Below are 15,335 nucleotides of genomic sequence, written 5' to 3' on the forward strand. Positions count from 1 at the left end.
GTGAACACTAAAATAATTGGTTGCCTCCTACCCAACACTTGATTTAACGTCGCGACATGATGTGGGTACCTTAATTACTCAGAATTCATCAAGATACCTATAAGATTACCCTCCATGGTCATCAATACAATCTATCACCGAAACCACCCTCATGTCGATTGGATGCTTCATTGATTTTTGGATGTTGAATGTGTCCTCCTTACCATTGACTCTGAACTTCAGCTCTCACTTTTCCATGTCAACTATTTCTATATCTGTGGACATAAATGGTCTCCCTAATATTATTGGTATCTTGATGTAAACCTCACATTCTCGAATGAAAAAGTCCGCTAAAAAAATGAAGTTATCAACTCTCACAATCACATCAATCGAAAGGCCCATAGGTTTCTTCACCATACGGTCAACCATCAATAGCTGTATTGAAGTTCGTTCAAGAGGTTTCAATTCCAATTACTTGAATACAGCCAACGAAATCAAATTTATGATGGCTCCTAAGTCTCATAAGGCTCTGGCAAATCAGGATGACCCAATAGTACATGCTATAGTGAATGCTCTGGAACCACCCTTTTTCTGGGCCAAAGACCTAGTTGTGACTGCACTATAGTGATGCAAGCCATCTACATCCTCAATAATAGCTCCTTTATTCTTTGTAACCAATTTCTTCATAAACCTGGCATATCTAGGTATCTGCTCTAACGCCTAAAGAAGAGGAGTATTCAAGCTCAACTCTTTCAGCATCTCAATAAATCACTTGAATTTTCCTTCCTCTTTTTTCTTCTTGAGTCACTAAGGAAAAAGTGGGGGTGTTATTAGAATTTTTCTCATTTCCTACTCAACAACCAAACCCTTACCTCTGTCCTTACTAAATGCATCATCATTACCTATTTCCTTTTCTGTCACCACCATAGATATCTTTTCAATATTAGACTTATTATGCCTTGTCACTTCCACAGCAGTAAATGAGGGATATATAGTAGTCATACCACTCCTTGTGGTAATTCCAAGAACATGATCGTCGTTTTTTTTATTTTGCATAGTGTTACACATAAGGGTACCTGGCTTCCTATGGTTCAATGTTGCTGACATCTGATCGAATTGGTGCTCCAACTACTTAATAGTCATGGAATGGGATTCAACTTTTTGGGCCAACCCTAAAATGTCATCCTTCATCTCCTTAAGAATGATCTCCTAATTTTCTTGAACCTTCACCAGCTTAATCAGCATTTATTTCATTCTTTATTCAACATCTCTTCTGCTAGGTAGAATTTACCGATCTTGCTTCTCTCTATAGTTATCCTTCTTTCTTCAGTCACTGTATCTCTCCCTACTATGGTCTTTGTATCTATCATAATTGATCCGACCTTGATTCCCTTTCCCTTGGGCTCACCAGATAGTTTGTTTCCTCTTTTAATTCTGACTCGTATGATTTGGAAGCTGAACCCTGTACTCCTATTGTGTTCACCTTCTCAAAAATTGCTGTATCAAACTACTTTTCTAGTAGCCCAAGATCAGTTCTTAGTAGTGCAATCTCTTATTCTACTAAATCATCAGCTACTTTCTAGTCGTAGAAGGCACAAATAGCCTATGTGCCAAATCCCCTCTCAGCCTCCCGAGTTTTCCACCCTTGGTTTATGAGTGAGATTTGATATAGCATATCTGAAGCTGTCTCCCAATGTAGTCTCATAAAAGCTCCCCCAGAGATGGTGTCTGTTAAGGCTCTGGATCTGATGGTCAAGGCATTTTAGAATATCTCTAATAAGCTCATCCCTGACATCCGATGGTTGGGCATCATACTCAACTTCTTCTTGAACTTGAACCATGCTTCATACATAGATTATGAATACAGATGACTGAAATTATAGATCTCATCCTTAAGCTACAACATCCTAGATAGAGGAAAGAATCAGTTCAATAATCACCTGCGCAACTCGTTCCATGTAGTGATAGATCTTTTTAGAAGTTCCCTTATCGATAAAGATGTTTCTCCTATAAGTGAGAAGGGGAACAACCTCAGTCTAAGCATTTCCTAATTCACCCCTAAAATGGTATACCAATTGAAGATCCCAATGAAATTTGCAAGGTACATATTTGCATCATATATAGGTAATCCCGCAAATACACCCTTCAGGTTTAGGAGTTGGATCATTGCGCTCGTTATATAAAACTTAATGTCTGGGGGTAAAATAGGAGGGATAATTGCTCTAGTCTTTGTCAGATCAACTTATCCTAGATCTTCTTCATTATTTATATATGGTTGCATATACTTGTATACTGGAATCACTTGACGACAGACTCCTCTAGCTTTGTTCTGATTTCCATCGAGTGTTGCTCGATGGTGTGCTTCTTGTCTCTGCTCAGCTAACTCTACTTCCCAAGCTATCCTCTTAGCTTATTATTTTGCCCTCTTCTCATTTTTATATTGAGCTAAAATCTCACCATTCTGTCGATCAATAAGATTATAAACTCCTTAAGGAGGAAGGGGAGGCATATCATCTCGAACCCCTTCAGGAATATCATCTTTTTTCTATTCTGTCATCCTACTAGGTATTTGTAGAATCCTCTCTAGATTCTAATTCAATGTGAGTAAGGGATTACCTCTACTCCATGTATTAGGAATACATCGGCGTATACCCAACTATGAACAAATATAAAAAAAGAAAAACTCGAAAAATGAAACAACTTTAATTCACAAATCAACACCATATTCCTCGGCAACGGTGCCAAAATTTTGATAACGTCCAAGCTATACCTTCACTCCGAAGGTTATGCTATTGCTATCAAATATAGTAACCCAATGAAGGTTGGGGTCAAATACCAAGGGAATATGTGGAATCGTGGCTCTCTGCTGTTATAATCAACGGGAAAAACATAAAAATAAATAGGGGGTTTTGAGTAGCAATATCGAACTAGAGGAGAATATCAACTTCGATTGTAATCAGTCGTAGGAGGATACTAGAATTGTGTTCCCCCTATTTTCTCAACTCCTTAGGCTTATCGTGCTTTGTTGAACCAATCTAATAACTTTTATAAAGAATCGATAAGTTATGTACCATCTACAGTCTTTTGGATGAGTAGATAGATTTCACCCTTTACCTATTGAATCTCAGGATATCGCCTTACTAATCCTTATTTTGATCCTAGTTATCTATTACCTTTTCAGTCTCTTATGTATTAGATGAAAGCTAACCATCTTACTTAGATAATACCTAGTAGCGTGGATCAACAACTAACCATCAAATTATTATTGTCATTATCTTTTCCTAGTCACTACTTTTTTAGAGTAAGTAGCAATAATCTGGGCAGGATCCTAACATTTGCAATCTCTAAAATAACTATTAAAGTGAAGATAATGCAATGCATGCATAGGTATTAGTTAAGAACAACAATAGCACTTCCCCTACTTCGTTGATCTGCCAGGGTTTCCACAACCCTAGCTAAGGGTTTTTAGCTGCTCATGCTTATGAAGAAATCAACGATATTCATGATTGAAAGCATAATATTAAATCACAATAATCACAAGTAAAAACTCAAAATCATAACTGAATTAATCAACCAAAATCAATACAAGAGGATTCCAAAACCAAAAATAAATCTTGAAATGAAAATATGTTTGTAAGTATCAAGAGTGCGTAACTTCTACTAAAAACATATAAGAGATATTTATAGTACATGAGAAAACCCTAAAACCAAAGCTCGAATGAAAAAGGAGAAAAATGGGTCGATGACTGCATGTGGTGTCCATATGCGGCCTGGCCTTGGGTGCATGTGACACATGCGGCCAGATGTTGGGCGCATGTGGCCACCGCATGTGCTCAAACCATAAATTCCTGTAGGTTTTCTCTCGGAATTTTGGACTTCTAACACATTCTTTGCCTACATGCGATCCATATGTTGACCTAGGTAGGTGTCAGAAATCTTTTTTTATCTCTTCATCAATTCCCGCACATGCTTTAGTCACAAACAATCTGGAAAGTATCACGAACATCCATAATTGATCATGTAAGTAGCCAAAAACACTTTTTCATCTTTTTCACAAACTTAGTATCCAAAACCTAGTTTTCTACAAAACATACCCAAAATGCATCATATCTAACAAATCAACCTAAGAAACTTGCATATTTTCATAGTTTTAAGAGTCGAAAATGCTATATTTCTATAGCACATCAATGCTCAAATTGGAATCATTTATCAACTCATCAAACGTCAAGTGAAAACAATGAAAATCATACCATAATAGCAATCATGTAAGTCAAAGGTTGAAGAAAAGAAATTTCTTGTGCAAGATAAACTTCAAATCGCATGATAATACCATAATTTCAAGAATATAGAAATTTGGGTATGAACCCTAATTTAAATCACATCAATTCAACTTTAAAATCAAGTATTTGGGCACAAGGATAAAAGGCTATCCTTGCTCAAGCCCCACAAACCTGAATTTCTTGACTTCTTGAAGGGAACTTGGATTTGGAGCATTGGGAGGTGTATTATTGAAATAAAACCCTAGCCTTTAATTCTTGAGAGTGGGAGAGGACTAGATTTTCTTAACTGACTGATAAAGAGGCAAATAATGCCTATTTTATATTATATGTCGTGGGCAGAGAGTTTAAAGAGAAGAAAAGACTAGAAAGCTCTCTACCCTTAAATGAATAAAATAAAGGCTGCACGATTTTTACACATCGGCATGGCATCCTGCTTATCCCAGAGACTATCCTTCATGTCATGTCGATATCGCAAAGACTATCCTTCATGACACGGTGATATATCAGAGTCACACTGCCTTCGTACCACGCCAATATCACGAAGGGTAACCTCTGTGACACGATGAAAACATAGTCTTACTGCCTCCAAATTTAAAAATGACCCCAAACCTCATCCATAAATTCTGAAACTCTTCCGAGACACCCTATTAACATATCTGAACATATTTTAAGTCAAAGATTAATGTTTCAAACACAGGAATGCCAAAAATAAAATACTTAAAATTTTGAGGGTGTCACATTATCTCCTCTTTGGAATCATTTATCCTCGAATAAGAACTATCTAGGATGAGGATTTTGGGAAAAGCTGGTATATCCTCACTGAGCTAATAACTAAACTTATAACTGATACATGTACTTAACAACTCAAGAACTCATGACAAGATATGAAAACACATAGATGATCTGAGAGGAAAAGTATTTGATGAAGAGAGAAACAATTTACCTCCCGTAGGGACCAAATCTGAAGAAAAAAAGTGAGGGTACTTGATCATCATATCTGCCTCTGTTTCCTAAGTAGCTCCTTCAGCCAATTGGTTTCTCCAAAGAACCCTCACTGAGGCCATCTCTATCTTTCTTAGCCTTGTTGAAGAGAAAACAATTTACCTCCCATAGGGGCCGAATCTAAAGAAAAAAAGTGAGGGTAATTGATCATCATATCTGCCTTTGCTTCCCAAGTAGCTCCTTCAACCAATTGGTTTCTCCAAAGTACCTTCACTGAGGTCATCTCCTTGTTCCTTAGCCTTCATACTTGCCTATCAATAATTTTGACTGGGACTTTTTCATAGGACAAGTCATCCTTGACTCCAATACTTTCTATAGGGACTACTAGGGACAGATCTCCAATGCACTTCTTTAACATGGAAACATGTAAAATTGGATGGACAGTGGCTAACTACGGCAAAAGGTATAATTGTAAGCAACCTCTCCAACACGTTTTACTATTTCATACGGACCAATAAATTGGGGACTCAACTTTCCTTTCTTTCCAAGTCTCAGTATCCTTTCCTAGGCGACACCTTAACGAACCCAATCACCAACTTCAGACTTGAGTTCCCTTCTCCTCACATCTGCATATGATTTTTGGTTACTTTGAGAAGTTCTTAACCTTTCACGAATCAACTGGACCTTTTCCATGGCCTCAAGAACAGATTCGGACCCAATTAAAGTCGCTTCACCAACCTCAAACCACCCTATGGGTGATCTGCATCTATGCCTATACAGTGCTTCAAATGGAGCCATCTGATTGCTAACATGATAATTGTTATTATAAGCACATTCGATCAAAGGTAAATGATCATCCCAACCTCCCTTAAAGTCTAACATACATACCCTCAACATGTCTTCTAATGTCTGAATTGTATTCTCAACCTGGCCATCGCTCTATAGATGAAAAGTAATACTAAGCTTAACCTTTTTACCAAGGCCTTTCTAAAATGACTGTCAAAACTAGAAAGTGAATTGTGTGCCTCTATCTAAAATAATGGAGAAGGGTATCCTATGAATCCTTACTAACTCACGAACACCTTGGCATAATCTTCTATTGTATTTAAAGTCTTAATGGGTAGGAAATAAGCTAATTTGATCATTCGATCAAATATGACCCAAATTAAATCATGCTAACGTCTTGTGTGAGCAACCTTATAACGAAGTACATATTCATTACTTTCCACTTCTAAGTAGGAATGTTGATCTCCTAAAGCATACCCCCAGCCTTTAGTGCTCAACTTTAACCTGCTGGCAATTAGGATACTTGGCTACAAACTCTGCAGTGTCTCTCTTAATGCCATTCCCCTAATAGATTTCTCGTAGGTCACGGTACATCTTAGTATCACCAGGGTGGATTGAATACTTCAAAATGTGAGCCTCAGCTAATATTCTTTCCCTCAACCTATCCATATTGGGAACACAAAATTGACCCTTATAGCGAAGTACACTATCTCCCACTTGGGAGAGAACCTCAACCTTTTACTATTGGACTGCATCCAATATCTGGCTAATTATAGGATTGATACACTATTTTTCCTTCACTTTTACTACCAGAGATGATTTCAAACCATTATGAACCACTACTCCCCATCATCCATATCAAGCATACATACTTCCAAATACACCAGCCAATGCACTTCCTTCGCCAACTCCTGTTTTTCCACTTTTATATAAGCCACACTACCCATAGACAACCTACTCAGCACGTCTTCCACCACATTAACCTTACCCAGATTGTAAAGCACATGTATGTCATAATTTTTCAATAATTCCAACCACCTCTTTTGATGAAGATTCAATTACTTTTGTGAAAATACATACTAAAGACTCTTATGGTCAGTGAAAACATAAACATGCACACCATATAAATAGTGTGTCCAGTTCTTCAAAGAAAACACCACCGCAGCTAACTCCAAATAATGGGTTGGGTGCTTCTTTACATGGTCCTTAAGCTTCCGGTAGGCATACACTAATACTCTCCCATTTTTTATTAAGACACAATCTAACCCAACTCTGGAAGCATAACAATACACCACAAATTCGTCTAACCCTTCTGGTAAAGCTAACAGTGGAGCCAAAGTTATTCTATCCTTCAACTCTTGGAAACTCTTCTCATACTTATCTAACCACAAAAACTTTATCTTTTTTTGTGTCAACATAGTCAATGGTGAAACTGTGGAAGAAAACTCTTTGACAAACCTCCTATAATAACCAGTTAAACCTAAAAATCTCCAAATATTAGATTAAGTAATAGTCCTAGGCCAGTGTTTCACTGAATTAGTCTTCTGAGGGTCTATGAATACTTGCCCCCGAAATAATATTCCCCAAGAATGTAACAGACACCAACAAAAGCTCACACTTACTAAACTTCACATAAAGCAGACGATCCTTAAGGGTCTATAACACTGTCCTCAAATAGTTTGCATGGTCCTCCTCACTTCGAGAATACACCAGTATGTTATCTATGAAGACAATGATGAACATGTCCAAGTACTGCTTGAAAACCCTGTTCATTAAATTCATAAAGGTTGCAGAAGCATTTGTTAGTTCAAATAATATAACTACAAGCTCAAAATAACCATACCGGATTTTGAAAGTCGTCTTCAAAATGTCATACTCCTTGACTTTCAAATGGTGGTACCCCAACCTGAGATTAATCTTGGAATACCACTGGGGAACTCTGAAGCTGATCAAACAGATCATTAATTCTAGGAATGGGGTACTTATTCTTGATAGTAACCTTGTTTTGCTGTTTGTAGTCTACACACATTCTGAGAGTGACATCCTTTTTGCGCACGAATAAAACTGGAGCACCCCTTGGGGAAACACTGGTCTGATGAAACCCTTATTTAAAAGATCTTTAAGTTGATCCTTTAATTCTTTCAGTTTGATCGGAGCCATATGATATGGAGGAATGGAGATGGGATGAGTATCAAGAAGGAGATCAATACCTAACATTATTTCTCTATCAAGAGATACCATAGACAGATCTTCTAGGAAGACTCTAGACGTTCACTGACTACATGGACTAACTGAATAGTCGGGGCTTCAGACTTAGTATCCTTAACTCAAACTAAATAGTAGATACACCCCTTTGATATTAGCTTTTCAGCTTTAAGATAAGAGATGAAACGACCTTTGGGAGGCACCAAACTACCCTCCCACTCAAGGACTGACTCATTAGGAAACTAAAACTTCACCACGTGGTGTGTCAATTGATTAATGCATAACATGAATAAAGCCAATCTATGCCCAAAATAACATCAAAATCTATGATCTCTAACTCTATTAAATCTGCTAATGTGACCTTATAGAGGACGGTAATAGGATACTTTTTATAGACTCGCCTAGCAATAATTGACTCACCCACTAGAGTGGAGACTAAGAAGGGCTTAGAAATATCTTCAAAACTTGCGCCAAAATTTGCAGCAAGTAGGGTCACGTAAGAGAGGTTTGATCTCGAGTCTAACAACATATGTACATCAAGGTAAAAAGCATGAAGCATAATAGTGACAACATCTAAAGAGAGCTCTTGTTCTTGGCAGGATGGAAAAGCATAAAATTGATTCTGATAATGCCCGCCACCAGTACTAGATGATGCACCCTGCGAAGGACCAGGGTAGCCTGGCTGAGCCGCTAGATTTGTGGCCTAAATCTGAGGACAAATATCCCTACTTTCTTACTTAGCATATAGATATTCCTTGATCATGTGGACCATCTTGCCACAACCATAACAACCTCTTTTGCCCATTAGGTACTCACCCAGATAGGTCATACCGCATTTTGCACAGACTAGATGATAAGTAGGCCTCCGGCCTCACTCACTTGAGATCTTGAATCTGAAACTCGTCTCCACTGCTCTTGCCTTATTTTGGGTGCAGAGGAGCTGGATAAGGATGGTTCGTATGCTAATGAGTGACCCTAAAACTACAAATGATGTCTCCCTCCTAACCTCTGCTGACTATACTCAAGTTGTCCAGTCTTAGTTCTCTTGTTCCTCCTTTATTGATCATTTAACTTCTCCACCTCAATCTACTGAGCATGAATCATCAACCGAGCAATATTTATATGCCCGATCATCATGGTAGTCTTACACGCCTTAACTACCAAATCGGACACTCTAGTGACAAGCTTACTCATACGAGCTCTAGAGTCTGACAACAACTCCTGGCATACTTAGCAGCTGGGTTAACTTAAGGCAGTACTCTTTCACTGACATAGAGCACTGGCTCAAGTTCATAAAATCCTCTACCTTGGCCTCCCTCATATTACAAGGAAAGAACTTTTCTAGAAAAGCACTCTAGAACACCTGCCAACTCATAGGAGTCGCATTCTCACCCCTACCATCCTTCCATATGGTAACCCAATCGTAAGCAACATCCTTCAATTGATAAGACGCCAGTTCCACACTTTTCTCTTCAGTAATATGCATAATCTGAGTAATCTTTCTCACCTCATCAATAAAAAATTGAGGATCCTCATTCACCTTTAACCTGAAGAAATCAGGTGGGTTTATCCTCATATAATCCTGAATCCTGGCTGTAGCTAAATTACCATTTTACTAAAGTGGGACTTGAGAGATATTTTTATTCAGAGGTTCTGCATGCAGTGGTGGTGACTGATCCCTATTTCTGTGTGCATAAGCTCGGTGGGGAGGCATTTTCTGTCATGTGAAAGCGTAGATAGAGATAACTTCAAACACGATAGAGATCATAAAACAAAAGATGGTTCCTAATTCATCATGTAGCCTTTTGCTCATGAATATGGCACGCTTTACATACATGATCAAGACCCTACGTAACGTGGTGTGTCTGACTCCCTAGGACTCTTTAAAACCTTAGGCTATGAAACCAGGCTTGTAATACCCCGAGAGTACCCCCTGAACATCACACATTTTCTGAGACTATGAATAGTCCCAAGCTAACCTAGGAAAACTACTTGGCACTGAACTCACAGAAATGTAGACTATAACATACATAATAACTGAAGGAAAACTATTTAAATCTCAATCTAAACTTGTAACTTAGAAATCTCTATAAATCTCTTTAAACTGAAAAAAAACATGGTATGACACGCCTCTAATCTGAAAACTGAGGAGTCACTAGGACCAGCTGAGCTGAACTGAAATGAATAACAAGAATTAACATTAAAAAATATTTGAAACTCTGATAAGGTTGGTCTTCGGACTATGAGGACTCACCAAATATCGGGATATAGGAAGTGTTGCCCGCGATCAATCATACTGCTGGGGACAAACACCAAAACCTACATTATAAGATAATGTAGCACATAGACATATATGTGGGTCAATACTTCTGGAATGTACTAAGTGTATGGGGTAAATGCATAAGTAAAATAGAACTGTATATACTTTTAAATCATGCATGCTAAGTGTAAAAGGACTCACCTTGGTCATGATTAAAATTGAAAGCTAAAAAATCATGACAAATGAATAATAAGGCATAATGAGTAAGCTTAGTGAGTCATTATACTTACTTTCTAAAATCTTTACTTTTATGGGAGATTCTTATAACTGACATAAACTATGTGAGCTATCATGGAGTCTAACGTCTTACCAATATTGAGAAGAGTTGTTCTACCCTTGCCATCAGAATAGAACCTTAACTTAAAGTGATCACTATACTTAACCCAAATGGAGCGAGGTCCCTTAAACCTATGGGGGCACGTAGTTTCTTGAAAATAGGATGTGCTAAACCCACATTCCCTTCTCGGTGCTAAATATTACTCCCAAAGCATATATTATTTGCTCATACTTATAAAATTCACCTTAAAATAGCATATGGGTTTGTAAGCTAGAAACCAACTATGCTTCTATGATTTAAATCATGTTTATGAGGAAAAGTTATGAATTTCGAGCCTTAACTGAGATCATACGATCGAACTAAACTTTAAATCATGTTATGATACTTGTAAATTGAACTTATAAGCTTAAACTTATTGTTTCTCAATAACTTATGTCTAAGTCTTGAAATCATGCATTATTTCATAGAAACTTTATATCAAAATATCATACTCAATGCTCAAATTGGAATCATTTATCAACTCATCAAACTTCAAGTCAAAATAATGAAACTCACATCATAATAGCAATCATGTAAGTCAAAGCATAAATAAAGGAAATTTCTTGTGCAAGATAAACTTCAAATCACATGATAATATCATAATTTCAAGAATAAAGAAATTTTGGAATGAACCCTAATTTAAATCATATCAATTCAGCTTTAAAATCAATTTTTTAGGCACAAAGATGAAAAGTTATCCTTGCTCAAGCCCCACAAACCTGAATTTCTTGACTTCTTGAAGGGAAGTTGGATTTAGAGCCTTGGGAGGTGAATTCTTGAAAGAAAAACCTAGCCTTTAGTTCTTCAGAGTGGGAGAGGAATGGATTTTGTTAACTGACTGAGAAAGGGGCAAATAATGCCTATTTTATATTATAAGTCATGGGTAGGGAGTTTAAAGAGGAGAAAAGACCAGAAAGCCATTCACCCTTAAATGAATAAAATAAAGGCTGCACGATTTTTACCCCTCGGCGTGGCACGCTACTTGTCGCGGAGAATATGCTCCGTGCCATGTCAATATCGCAGAGACTATTCTCCATGACACAGTGATATTGCAGAGGCACACTGCCTTCATCCCATGCCAATATCGCAGAGGGAAACCTCCGTGACATGGGAAAATGCGGAGGCTTACTGCCTCCAAATTTGAAAATGACCCTGAACCTCATCCATGAATTTCGAAACTCTTTCGAGACACCCTATTAACATACCTGAACACATTTTAAGTCAAAAATCGATGTTTTGAATATGGAAAGGCCAAAAATAAAATGATCGAAACTTTGAGGGTGTTACAAGATCAGACACATGAATATTGAAGAACTCACACTCATTATCAGTTCTCAACACCTTAATAGAGGTGTTGAACATACTTTTGATCATAAGAAGAAAGCTTCTGAGTGCTACTATCACCTCAGACTTATAGTTAAAAGGAAGTGTACCTTGAGAAGTCATCAACCGAGGTTAAAAAATATCTTTTACCATCAAATGTAGGTACCCTCTAGGAATCCTAGACATCACCATGAAAAAAGTCAAAACGAGCTGTAGAAGTAGTTGTACTAAGAGCAAAAGGAAGTTTGCACTACTTTGCCAAAGGACATACAGTACAGAGTTCAACATTATCATCAGAGTCATTTTTAAAGCAGTTCGGCTTTCTTAAGTCACTAGAAATGCGATTAATTTCCTGTGCCAAAAATACAAGTTCAAGCTAGATTTTAATACACTAGCTGCAACAGATACACCACCGCTAATGTAAAGAACTTATGTTGTCACCTTGCAATCTGCATACAACACATATAGTTCATTCTTAAGCCTCCTGGTCCCCCTTATTTTCCAATGTAGAGGTCCTGGATATGGCAGAAATCTAGGTAAAAACATAGCACAGTACTGGAGTTCCTTGGTTAATTTTGACACAGAGAGAAAGTCATACTTGAACTCAGGAATGTGCAATACAATACTAATCCTAGAACCATGTAACACCTGAGAGTGCCCTAAATGACTCACTTTAACCCAATTGTCTATTGGTAGATGCACTTTACCGTCTTAGATGCACCTATAGTCCTAATATTACTTAACATTGCTAGATTGTTTACATATGCTTATTAGATGCACTAGAATTCATAATCCAGTTATCATCAGTGGTCTTAGATGAATTAGGAGACATGACACATGTTGCTCTCACTTCATTATCAGAAGCATGATCCCTTCCTAACAGCTGAAGTATTTATAACTACTTCTCATGAGTGAACTATGGCGGCATCAGCTGAGTTCCTCCTCCTAGAGTGATCTGTTGTCCTCCACCTAAATAGCCTCCTCCAGAGTGATTCATACTAGATCTGCCCATAGGGAAAAAACCTACGTAAATAGCAGTATTAATGTAAGTGTGTTCTTCTTTTTTCCTTTAAAGTTAGGGGGATAACCATAAAGCTTATAGTAATTCTCTTTGGTATGGCCTTTCCAATTACAAAAATCACATGAGAGATTTCTTTTCTTCAGCTCTTAGTTGAAAATGGATGAGCTAGAGGGAGGATGCATGATAGACTTGCCATGAGGCTTTCCATTACTAGAGTTGGATGTACTACCTTGTCCACTAGAGAAATTATAGGTTGGAGCTCCATTATAGTAAGTAGTGCTCTGACCCCTACTAGAACTATTAGGACTGCTCTGACCACCTCTATAACTGCTATCAATTGGGTCTCCATCACTTGAGAACATATGCCTTTTCCACTAAAAAAAGGCATTCCATCATGCACATCGCTCATGCCAACAGAGTTGGACTTAGCCAGAATTCATTGGCATTCTTTATAGATTACCAGCGAGTAAGCTTTATTGACAGGAGGATAACAAAACATCATCATGATCTGACTGCGACACCAATAATATGAGTCATTAAGGCCCATCAAAAACTACATCAGATGTTAATATTTGAAATGTGCAACATAGATTTGTGATTCTTCATAAGGAAAGCTAGGGCATGGCATAACAGAATCAAAATTTTCCTATTAACTCCTTCATTCAAGAGAAACAACAAGACATGTAAGATGTTCCTTGCGTAAGTGTAACAATTTTTTTATGTAGATAAAAAAAAAATTCGTTGTCAACCTTATCAAAACACTCCTTCAATTAACACCAAACCTTTGGGCACTGGAAGCATAAACGATACCGCTAAGCTCCTTGCTCACAAATATTATTATCCACGAAAGTATGATCATATTGTATTTTTCCCATAGATCATGCAACTCAGGTTTAAACTTATCCTTCATACATCGTCCATCGACAAATCCAAGTTTAACTTATCCTTCGTACATCGTCCATCGACAAATCCAAGTTTACTCCTACCTAGAGTCTAATACTCATGGATCTGTTTCATAAAACATAATCCCTCCGTTTCAAAAAGAATGACATACTTTCCGTTTTAGTCTGTTTCAAAAAGAATGATCTCTTTTCTTTTTTGGCAACACTTTAATTTCAACTTTTCACATGGCATGTTTAGAATCACAAGATTAAAGGGCATTTTGATACATTTGACACAACTTTAATTCAACGCCACAAGATTCAAAAGTTTCTTTTATTTTCCTAAACTTTGTGTCAAGTCAAAGTAGGTCATTCTTTTTTAAACGAAGGGAGTAGTTCTTAGCTCCAGTTAATTGCATGGGTAAATTAAGCTACCTAGAGTGTCGCAAGCTAGTAAAAATAGCAGATGATGTTGATCAATCACCGTCATAGCACCACTAGTAGAAGTTGTTCCTTCACTCGTAAATCTATTCACAGTTGCCATTGATGAAGAGATAAGAATCAAATGAGAATTTGCAAAATTAATGATGCACCTTAAAAAACAAACCGAAATTAACAATGCACCTTCAACAAAAAACATTGCGATTTTATGCAACGAGAACAAATACCTCAACCTTTATTACTTTGATCGTTGCACGCATGTCTAGAACAAAAATGGAAGCTCAGATCGAGATCTATGATACCATGATGAACTTCATCAATGGAGGTTACAGACTTGAGAAGAAAAGAGAAACTGTAATTTGATATATGAAAATAAACACAAATTATTTGATCTGTACAATATTTATAGACTAGGCTAGCTAACTCTACCATGATTCTAACCGACTCTAGTATAATTAACTCTAGTTAGATTACTTACAGGTAGTTGTAACTAACATTAACAGCTAACACTAACACACTAGCAGCTAACTAGCTAACTAGTATAGGTACAGTGCCTTATCATAACAAGTTGGTTGGCCATCTAAGCTTTCATCTTGTTAGTTACGGTTTGATTTTTCACCTTGTAATCTCCTACCCATTTTTTCTTACGACCATTTAAAAAGAAAACAATCAATGATAAGAAGTTAAAAATTAAAATAATCGCGAAGAAAAATGACATCCATCAAAGTGAAAAAAAAAAATCTCTCTTGGTGAAAAATGCTCTCTGAGGCAACACTTGAGAAAGATATTTATGTCATGCCAGTTACCAAACACACATAAAATATAGAAATTACAAAAAAAA

The 15,335-nt window shown here is 37.2% G+C and overlaps 1 long non-coding RNA gene across 1 annotated transcript; it reads right to left on the reverse strand.

Annotated features, from left to right (window-relative positions):
• Positions 1–12,479: 12,479 nt before the first annotated feature.
• On the reverse strand, positions 12,480–14,917 carry LOC124898878. Its single transcript, XR_007055683.1, has 2 exons — positions 14,678–14,917; positions 12,480–13,155 (listed from the first exon to the last, which is right to left on the reverse strand). It is a non-coding gene; the product is annotated as an uncharacterized LOC124898878 (long non-coding RNA).
• Between the last annotated feature and the right edge of the window lie 418 nt (positions 14,918–15,335).

The sequence above is a fragment of the Capsicum annuum genome, chromosome 5 (assembly GCF_002878395.1).
Source record: "Capsicum annuum cultivar UCD-10X-F1 chromosome 5, UCD10Xv1.1, whole genome shotgun sequence".
Lineage (NCBI taxonomy): Eukaryota > Viridiplantae > Streptophyta > Magnoliopsida > Solanales > Solanaceae > Capsicum > Capsicum annuum.